Source organism: Coregonus lavaretus, assembly GCF_964263955.1.
Source record: "Coregonus lavaretus genome assembly, chromosome: 9".
Classification (NCBI taxonomy): Eukaryota; Metazoa; Chordata; class Actinopteri; order Salmoniformes; family Salmonidae; genus Coregonus; species Coregonus lavaretus.
The window spans coordinates 52111973-52123420 of record NC_139996.1 but is presented as its reverse complement, the minus strand read 5'-3'; positions in this window follow the sequence as shown (position 1 = coordinate 52123420).

Genomic DNA, 11448 nt, shown 5'->3' with positions numbered 1-11448 from the left:
TTTTTGGTCAACATTGTGTTTTATCTGTTATGAAAACATTGACAGTAAAAAGTGTACTGGATACCCCCTATGTGTTTTTTCCAATGTCCAGTTTGAGATGCAAAATGATTGGTAACACTCTGTGAACCAACTGTGTGTAATGTGTTATGAATTGCTGTTATAAGGAGCCAAGATTATATATTTGCCCAATCCCAAAACAACCCTTAATCCCTACCGCCTATGAACTCGTGGAAATCTGAGGCTTTGATAAATGTAAGCAATATGGTAAAAATTCCATAGGGTTTGATTTAAAATTGGGTCAATTGGGTTAGTTTGGGTCATGTCAGGAAATTCTCCATGGCCTATAGAAAAGCTTTTAATGTATTAAAGGGTGATAGGTGGCAGATGGTTCATATACAGTGTTACCAAATAGTTTATACAGTTGAAATATATTTGTTTTACTACTTTACAGTATATTTATTCTATAAATTGGCCATGGCCTTGTGTTTAGGCCCTCCTGTAGCTCAGTTGGTAGAGCATGGTGCTTGCAATGCCACGGTTGTGGGTTTGATTCCCACGGGGGGCCAGTATGAAAAATGTATGCGCTCACTAACTGTAAGTCGCTCTGGATAAGAGCGTCTGCTAAATGACTAAAATGTGTTTTGCAAAGCGGTGATAAACAAATACCTTTTTAAGAACAAGTGCTTGAGATTCTTTATGCCTCCGTACAAGTTGCTCTATTTGGGTCTGTCTCTCCATACAGATACACTCAGTAGAAAAACAAATCCCACACACACTCCTTCCATACCCACGTAATAAGATTAACTTGCATTCCTGCTATGTTTCGAAGACAAATCACTTTAAAGTAACTTAATAAGCTACTTTAAAATATGTCATATCCAAGGGAGGAGCACAGAATGAAGTGCTTTGGGCAATGCAGAAAATAAATGTGCATGTCAGATTCCCAGTCAGTAAGTATTTCCTGGACACATAAATAATTGTGCATTTATTGGTCCAACACATGCTAGCACCTAACTCGAGTTCCAGATAAATCAGTTCATAGTCCTCATTCATAAGACTTTGGTATCCTAAATCAAATCAATTAAAATCAAGTTGACATTGGCTACGTTTACACAGGCAGCCCAATTCTGATATTTTTTCCACTAATTGGTATTTTGACCAATCACATCAGATCTTTTCACATCTGATATTTTTCAGAGCTGATCTGATTGGTCAAAACACCAATTAGTGAGAAAAAAAAATCAGAATTGGGCTGCCTGTGTGAACACAGCCTATGACTGGTGACTATTCCCCAGTCCAAACCCCATTGAAGATTGGATAGATGTAAAAGCCCCCCGTGTAGCTCAGTTGGTAGAGCATAGCGCTTGCAACGCCAGGGTTGTGGGTTCAATTCCCACGGGGGGCCAGTATGAAAAAAAAAAAATTTAATTATGCACTCACTAACTGTAAGTCGTTCTGGATAAGAGCGTCTGCTAAATGACTAAAATGTAAGCAGTAGAAAATAGTGATGGTTCAATGGGCTTGAAGGAGCTTTCTAGTCACCAATGCTGGCCCTGCAGGATTTTGTTCCAGCCCAGCACTAACACCCATGATTCAACTAGTCAAATCAGGTGTGTTATTACTGTTAAGCACAGCCTACTACTTCTCCAGGACAGGGTCAAGTACACTGGCATACCTGTCCAGTTCATTCAGATCTGCAAAGAGATATAACATTGGAGAGGGGGCTAGAGATTATTTTCAGACTAGGCCCCTGATCAGTCCACAAGCAGTTATGAATCCAGGGTGTTCTGATATTAGGAATCCCTGTCCCATCCTAGTCTCTGGGGGCAGAATTCCCTCACGGTGACGTCGTGGTCACTGAGGCATTGTGGGTAGACAAGATTAAGAGGTGCATACTGTGTGATTCGAGGGTGACCATCTGCTCCCTTTGTTTTCTTGGAGTGCAGGAAAAAGAGATTCAGTAATCCACTGTACAACAGGTGGCCTGAGACATGGCTATAGATTCCTATGGTGTAGGAGTCTACAACCATGTCACAGGGCAACAATTCACTAGCCTGCTGGAGCCAGACACATCAAGATGGCAACCAGGTGCATGATGAGTACGCTCTGCTTCTTTCATTTATTTGACCATTACTCTCTCACTTGCCTTCCTAAATGCAATGTAAAAAGATGGGTATTTTAATATCTTCCGATCTATGAGTCTCATAGAGAGAGCATGATTAGTCTAATCAAAAACAACAAACTTCAATTTTTGTTTTTTTGTTTCTGCATTAGCTTTAGGTGAGGGTTGAAACTACACAAAATCCTTGAAGCTAGAATCCTTAGTTGTCTGTATGCTGTCGTTTGTATTTGTATATCCATTGATTATTGAAGAATATAACTTATAAATGCCTCACAAGCTTAGTTCAACTGTCATACCCCATCAGAACCCAAAATATACGCGTATTTTACTCCAATGTTTGTAAACAATGTAAACAAACACAGTATAGCCTCAAAACATAGTTAAAACTATAATTTGGTATCATGGAGGGTCAGTCCTTGCATCCATAGCTCTGTCAAAGTAATAGTCAAACTGCATTTCACAGCATGCCCTGATTTCTCAATGAGTTTGGGACAAATGAGAACGCTCATTGGGTTCACAGTGTCCTCAAAAGTATTCTGTAACAGGGCTAAAATAATGCTGTCTCTTATCAGACTCCCAGACATGAGCTGCTGGTTTCTCTCTTCTCTTCACAGCATGCTGTTCTTTTTATGGACATCTGCTGGCACTTTGGCCTGTAACAGGTTTGCCATGTGCCCCTCTAGAAGCACACACGCAGGAGGAGCTGGAAGAAATATGCCCCTCTCCTGAGGGGGGACTAGACCTATCCTTCTTCAGCACTTTGGAAACAAGATGAACGACAGGTAGGGTATATACAGTATATACACTACCATTCAAAAGTTTGGGGTCACTTAGAAATGTCCTTGTTTTCGAAAGAAAAGCAATTTTGTCAATTCAAATAACATCAAATTGATCAGAAATACAGTGTAGACATTGTTAATGTTGTAAATGGCTATTGTAGCTGGAAACGGCTGATCTTTTATGGAATATCTACATAGGCGTACAGAGGCCCATTATCAGCAACCATCAGTCCTGTGTTCCAATGGCACGTTGTGTTTGCTAATCCAAGTTTATCATTTTAAAAGGCCAATTGATCATTAGAAAACCCTTTTGCAATTATGTTAGCACAGCTGAAAACTGTTGTGCTGATTAAAGAAGCAATAAAACTGGCCTTCTTGAGACTAGTTGAGTATCTGGAGAATCAGCAATTGTGGGTTCGATTACAGGCTCAAAATGGCCAGAAACAAATAACTTTCTTCTGAAACTCATCAGTCTATTCTTGTTCTGAGAAATGAAGGCTTTTCCATGCGAGAAATTGCCAAGAAACTGAAGATCTCGTACAACGCTGTGTTGTACTTCACTCCCTTCACAGTACCCGCGAAACACCATTCTCAACGTCAACAGTGAAGAGACGACTCCAGGATGCTGACCTTCTAGGCAGAGTTGCAAAGAAAAAGCCATATCCCAGACTGGCCAATAAAAATAAAAGATTAAGATGGGCAGTCTGAGATATGTCTTTTTCTTTGCAACTCTGCCTAGAAGGTCAGCATCCCGGAGTCGTCTCTTCACTGTTGACGTTGAGACTGGTGTTTCGCGGGTACTATTTAATGAAGCTGCCAGTTGAGGACCTGTGAGGCATCTGTTTCTCAAACTAGACACTCTAATGTATTTGTCCTCTTGCTCAGTTGTGCACCGGGGCCTCCCACTCCTCTTTCTCTTCTGGTTAGAGCCAGTTTGCACTGTTCTGTGAATGGAGTAGTACACAGCGTTGTACGAGATCTTCAGTTTCTTGGCAATTTCTCGCATGGAACAGCCTTAATTTCTCTAATGTATTTGTCCTCTTGCTCAGTTGTGCACCGGGGCCTCCCACTACTCTTTCTATTCTGTTTAGAGCCAGTTTGCGCTGTTCTGTGAAGGGAGTGAAGTACAACACAGCGTTGTACGAGATCTTCAGTTTCTTGGCAATTTCTCGCATGGAAAAGCCTTCATTTCTCAGAACAAGAATAGACTGACGAGTTTCAGAAGAAAGTTAATTTTTTCTGGCCATTGCTGATAATGGGCCTCTGTAAGCCTATGTAGATATTACATAGAAAATCAGCCGTTTCCTGCTACAATAGCCATTTACAACATTAACTAAGTCTACACTGTATTTCTGATCAATTTGATGTTATTTTAATGGACCAAAAAATTGCTTTTCTTTCGAAAACAAGGACATTTCTAAGTGACCCCAAACTTTTGAAAGGTAGTGGATATGTGTCACAAATGGCACCCTATTCCCTTTATACAGTAGTGCATTACTTTTGGGCTCTGGTAGAAAATAGTGCACTATATAGGGAATGGGGTGCCATTTGGGACGCATACTATGAGTTCCTCTGTACAAATGAGTTCAGTGTTTGAGCTTTGGGGCCACATTGGACTAGTTTCAAGAACTGTTCCCTTGACTTGTGAAAACAGGTAGTTACCTCATTCAACCCTCAGCTATGTCCTATGGAAAAATCTCAAAGGAGATGAGGTTGACTTGTTTTCATCTCTCCACTTCCTTACTTTCTTGAATCGAGGCACTTTGGAGTGCACAGTTAGCATTACTTTGGCAACTGGTTCAAGGTTTTGGAACGTTTTCCAAAGTGTTGGCCGTGGGTGGATTGGCCATCAGGCAATTCTGGCAAATTTAAATATAAATAAAAAAGGGACACGGTTGGCAGCCCATGGGCCTGTCATATATTTTGTAATGATTTTTGCACCATTTCTCTGTTGTCATAATAATATATCTGAGCATTTACCTGATCAGTTGGCAAGGGCTGCCCCCCCCCCACCAACCAAGATGGGCCGGCCCGGTTTTCTGATTGGCATCAGCAAAGAGACCCGCTCTGACCGAGTGTTGTGACTGTCTGTGCTGAGAAATGATGCTAGGCTTAGCACCGACAGATCAGCTGCTGCAACAGAAGACAGTGCAGTCGAGGTAGGGAGAAAACAGAAAAAGACACACACACTGACACAGATTTAGCCTACAGCTGCCAGTTCATATTTTGGCTGTATATCGTATGAAATAGTAGGCTAATTAACACTTAGGCCTAATTAGGGAATTGGGGATTCAGGGGAACTAACTTGCAATAGCCTAAAAAGTCATTAGATTGGCTTTTATAACACATAAGCCAATAAATGTTTTATATAAGACATTAAGACACTGAGACATTAAATACAGTGATACTGCTTTTTATTAAATACAAGTCATAATGGGTAGCCATTAATATAAACCGACACCAGAGTCAGTCGTTACTATAGGTCATAAACTAAGACCCACTCGCTGGCTGAAGAGACTGAGATTCAGAAGCAAATAAACATTGATAAAACAATCAAAATAGACAGAGTCCCCGAATTGACCTTTAACAGAGGATTATTTAGCAATTATTATGCATTAATTCAGTGTTTCATTGTAATACATTATGACAGTAACAGTTTATTTTAAGGTTCCGTAATAAACCATTTATAAATTGTGTTAACCATTCATTAATCATTACCCCCACATTAATAAACAATTTACTAATCATTAATAAAGTATTTTTGCAGTGCCTAATCTAAAGTGAGCGCTATTTATACTTTATAAACACTTTATACCGTTTTTGAGTGACCAGTGTAATCTCTCACAGTACCTGGTGAAAAAATAAGCACACAACACAGGATGTTTAAGTAAATATATATACATGTGTGAATAACTAGCTTACTAACATTTACAAATGTGGGAGTAATGATTAATAAATGGTGAGCAAACGGTTTGTAAATGCCTTATATATGGTTTACTATAGACCCTTAAAATAAAGTCTTACCCTAGGAGGTTGCTGGGCAAAGCAGCTACCTCAGCTGCTGCTGCAGCTGTCAAGTGCAGTGCAGTGGAGGTAGGAAGAAAACAGAGAGAGAGAGAGAGAGACGGACACAGATGTACTGCCAGTTTTAATATTGTGGCTCTATATTATATATGTAATAGTAATTAACCCTTAGGATGGGGGGGGCATTTGAATATGAAAGATATATTTGCAATATAAGTAGTTAGGCTTCATTAGGTATTATGAACCAATGTTCTATTAGGCATTTATTCAGTAATTGTTCTTCTTTATCTAATAAATGTGTTTATTCATTCACAACTAGGCTGTTGCTGGTCCCAACACAGGCAGTCTTAGCACAGGCAGTGTGGTCCCCTGGTCTTCTGGTACCAGTGCTGTGGGAAAGGATGATAGGCTTAGCAGAAACAGCTCAGAGGTGAGTGCAGTGGAGGTAGGAAGAAAACAGAGAGACACAGATGTACTGCCAGTTCCTTAATATGTTAGTGTAATCTCTCACAGTACCTATGACAGACAGACAGACAGACAGACAGACAGACAGACAGACAGACAGACAGACAGACAGACAGACAGACAGACAGACAGACAGAGATAGTGACAGCAGAGAAGATGCCTGATTCCGTATATTTTTTTCTCTCCCAAATTCTGTTTTCTCTGTTTTATTTTTCCAGGTTTCCTTTATCCCACTTTTTAAAAATGTTTTTCGATCTGAAAATCACTATTTTTTATAGAAAAACAACAAAACCACTTTTGAGGTCTTGGAAAAATTCAAGATATTTTGAATTTTGTGTGTAGTTACCCTTTAATGCAAGTGTGAACCAGCCAGAGACCATTTTTAGTTAGCAGTGTTTCTGTAGCACTCATGTGATTGCAGAGTTTGCTAAACAAACGGCCCATCCCTCCCGCTAATTGGGCAACTTTTGCCCATTTTTTGTTGTCTGAGTGAGAGAAATACTGTAAATTAAGAGGACTGTATTTTGAAAGATGAGACATTAAGGATTATAATAAATACCGCTTTGATGTCATACAAGCAAGCCAAATACCTGTGAGTCCAAATATGCACCTCACATTTCCATATCATAAAACTCATGTCATATACAGTGTCAACATTTATGATCACTATGTTTGACGTACAGTTACAAGATGACATGGCGTCATACCCTTGGTTGTTCTGAACAGAATGAGCCTATGCGGGACACACGCACGTGAATGCATGCATGACTCTTTTCTATGCACACCAAAATTATGATCTGTTTCCCTGAATTGCATTGTGAAAGCCTAACACTGTAATATCACATTTTATAACTTAGCTAGTCATGTTAGCAATAGAACATGCTTTCAAATGATGCCCACCTGACCCAGATTGCGATTTATAATGGATTGCGTAAACAGCAACAGTAATTCTGTGATGGCGGGGATGCAGGGTTGTGTTCCAAACAAAACAACTACAAGTGTGCTCTAGTTCCTCAATGGCACAGCTAGGAGAGCTAAAAAAAAAAAGAACCTTATAGTTGAAGACTCTTCTTTGAGTCATAAAAGTGCATTGAAATTACTAAGGAACTGTGCACACGTTGTAGAGGTGTGTGGCCACTTGGAGACACCAGTTAGTCCTTTCACTCAAACCCTTGTCATTTGTTTGTCTTTTGTTGCACCTACTTATTCACCCACATTTCCCAGGAATATTCTTGTCATGTTACTGAATGTATCCAGAGTATTTTCAGATTTCATTATCAACAAATGCGACGACAAGTACAGTAAAATCCACATAAAATCAACAGTGTAATGTTTGGATTCAGTCGTGTCAGGTGAACTGTTGTGTCCTCATTTTTGGTCTAATAATTTGCCCATAATCTCCAAACTGTTTCCTTTCAATTGCTACCATGGTTATGCATTTCATATTTCTTCTGTAAGCAACATTTCAATTTAGCCCTATCCATATAGGTCAATTCCCACGAGTGTAAAGGGTTAACATACGTCTTTGAACACACATATTGATACAGATGTAGGGAGATACAGTATTCTATTCATTGAGGTGTTGGTGTTTGGATATTTAAAAATGGCTCTTAGAACCAACATATTGATACTTTTGGCTTTACCCTAATTAGCACCTAGAATCATTCTAGATGAACACTGTCTGTCTGTCCATCTCGATGTTGTATAATCGAATTCAATTACCTTGATCTCTGGCACGTCATGAGACTGACATCACCAGCACACATGAGTTGCATTCCAAAAACTCAAACCTGAGAGGGCCTGGAACGTTGCCATCTATTCAAGGCTTTGGTTCAAAACGAAAACAGCTGTTCACGTCACAAAAATGCATCATAATGAAATGATCAAATAAAGGGGGCGATTGACACATATTATCTTTGTTCCACTAAGATCAATTTTAAGATAGTGAGACTATTAACTTGCAGGTGTCACACAGTGAATACCAAAACGCAATGCTTTGAGCACACCTTGTGTGTTTAGAAGTGGACAATGTCACCCATTAAGCCAGGGATGGGCAACTGGCAGCCCCCCTTTTGTATGTTCGCGGATCAATCCACCCCCCCCCCCAAAAAAAAAGAACTCAGTCGAGGTCTAAACTTCCTGTTGAATTAGAATAGAAGAATACACCATTTTCAAATGCGGTTGTGCATCAGCAGTTTTTCTTATGTTATGTCAGTCACTGACAGTCACTCAATCAGCCATGTCAGCTTACAATTTTTAGATTGGTAAGTTAGTCTAGCCAGCTATGTAAACATAGTAATTAATCATGGCCAAATACCAACCTGGCAGGGGGGGGCCCTGACCTCCAGGGTGCTGCCATTGATTTTGTTAATCACTCTCACTCAGATACCATATTAAAATGTTTTGTGGCCCCCACCCCCATCAAAGTTGCCCATCCCTGCATTAAGCTATTCATTATTTGAGCATTTGAAACATTGTACAATAGCATATTTTTACGTATTTACCCCCAAAACAGTAGGTACGTAACAGTACCATTGATCTATTTCCAGCCTGTCTTTCTTCTACCTTAACATCCTCTACACTTAAAGAGACCTAGGTCGTTAATAGAATGTTCTATACCAAAGTTCGTAAACAGAACGTTAAAAAGTCAGATCTAACACTACCGTTCATATTTCAGCTGTTAAAGTTCTTGACAAATGGAATGCTTGCCTCTGCAACATCTGAAGCATTCGAATAGTGAAGGCCCTTGTCTCTGTGTCATGATGAGTAAAACAGCTGTTCTTACTTCATGATGAAGCTATTGTGAGCCTTTTTTGTGTGCCTTTTCACTCCATGCTTGATAGAGGAAAGTGCATGTATACAGTGGCTTGCGAAAGTATTCACCCCCCTTGGCATTTTTCCTATTTTGTTGCCTTACAACCTGGAATTAAAATTGATTTTCTTTGGGGGTTTGTATCATTTGATTTACACAACATGCCTACCACTTTGAAGATGCAAAATATATTTTATTGTGAAACAAACAAGAAATAAGACAAAAAAGCAGAAAACTTGAGCATGCATAACTATTCACCCCCCCCCCCCCCCCCCCCCAAAGTCAATTACAGCTGCAAGTCTCTTGGGGTATGTCTCTATAAGCTTGGCACATCTAGCCACTGGGATGTTTGCCCATTCTTCAAGGCAAAGCTGCTCCAGCTCCTTCAAGTTGGATGGGTTCCGCTGGTGTACAGCAATCTTTAAGTCATACCACAGATTCTCAATTGGATTGAGGTCTGGGTTTAGGCCGTTCCAAGACATGTAAATGTTTCCCCTTAGGGTCATTGTCCTGCTGGAAGGTGAACCTCCGTCCCAGTCTCAAATCGCTGAAAGACTGAAACAGGTTTCCCTCAAGGATTTCTCTGTATTTAGCGGCATCCATCATTTTTTTCAATTCTGACCAGTTTCCCAGTCCCTGACGATGAAAAACATCCCCACAGCATGATGCTGCCACCACCATGCTTCACTGTGGGGATGGTGTTCTCGGGGTGATGAGAGGTGTTGGGTTTGCGCCAGACATAGCGTTTTCCTTGATCTGACCAGAGTACCTTCTTCCATATGTTTGGGGAGTCTCCCACATGCCTTTTGGCGAACACCAAATGTGTTTGCTTATTTTTTTCTTTAAGCAATGGCTTTTTTCTGGCCACTCTTCCGTAAAGCCCAGCTCTGTGGAGTGTACGGCTTAAAGTGGTCCTATGGACAGATACTCCAATCTCCGCTGTGGAGCTTTGCAGCTCCTCAGGGTTATCTTTGGTCTCTTTGTTGCCTCTCTGATTAATGCCCTCCTTGCCTGGTCTGTGAGTTTTGGTGGGCGGCCCTCTCTTGGCAGGTTTGTTGTGGTGCCATATTCTTTCCATTTTTTAATAATGGATTTCATGGTGCTCCATGGGATGTTCAAAGTTGTAGATATTTTTTTATAACCCAACCTGATCTGTACTTCTCCACAACTTTGTCCCTGACCTGTTTGGAGAGCTCCTTGGTCTACAATACATATGCACGCACCACTTTTCCGTTTGATTTTTTTGTAGATTTTTTTTTAAACACGTTCTTTTTTTTTTTTACTTCAACAATTTTGACTATTTTTTGTATGTCCATTACATGAAATCCAAATAAAAATCAATGTAAATTACAGGTTGTAGTGCAACAAAATAGGAAAAACGCCAAGGGGGATGAATACTTTTGCAAGGCACTGTAAGTCACATTAGGACACGTCTAGGATGGGGCACGTCCGGAATGCAAATATTGGCAGACTTAGGACTCTATTCAATCCGTATCGCGGAAGTTCAGCGTTACAGCGTGATTGAAATTTAAAGCCATGTTCCCGCATTAGCATTAGTATTCACAGTAAACGCACAGAAATTACTTTCAGCGATAGATTGAACAGAGCCCATATTTACAGACAGAAGTAGTAGTAGTATTTTTAGACATAAATAAATTGAAGTGGATGATAATGAGAACCAAGGCCAGCAAGAAGTTGAAGAATAAATTCCTCATCCCCTCGTTCCTCATGGTGAAAACAGTTGTTAATTTTTCATTACTCCCTTTTCTCCCCGATTTCGTGATATCCAATTGGTAGTTACAATGCCTTCGCCCGCTGCGCCACTGGGGAGGCCCCAGGTGATAACAGTTCTGACATAATTGGACGATATGGTGGCATCCTGCTTTGTTACAGGTGTAGGATGTTCATTTGATCACTCTTCTGTTAATGAGAATTTGGGGGCAAGGGGAGGTGCATTTGTTACATTTCTACAGTGACAACCATTCCCACCGTGCAATGCATACGCCATAGGAAATATGTGAGAATACTTGCTGACATAAAATTGATATTTTTCCAGCTTTGACTGGGAAACTACTGCAACGAATCAAACTCTCTCTATGTAAACTTGTAAAAAAAAATTTTTAACAATTATCCTTCTCCATATTTTGTTTTACAAGTTTGCATAGAGGGAGTTTGATTCGTTGCAGTAGTTTCCCAGTCAAAGCTGGGAACATTTCCATATTATGTGATGTCATCTATCATTGTGT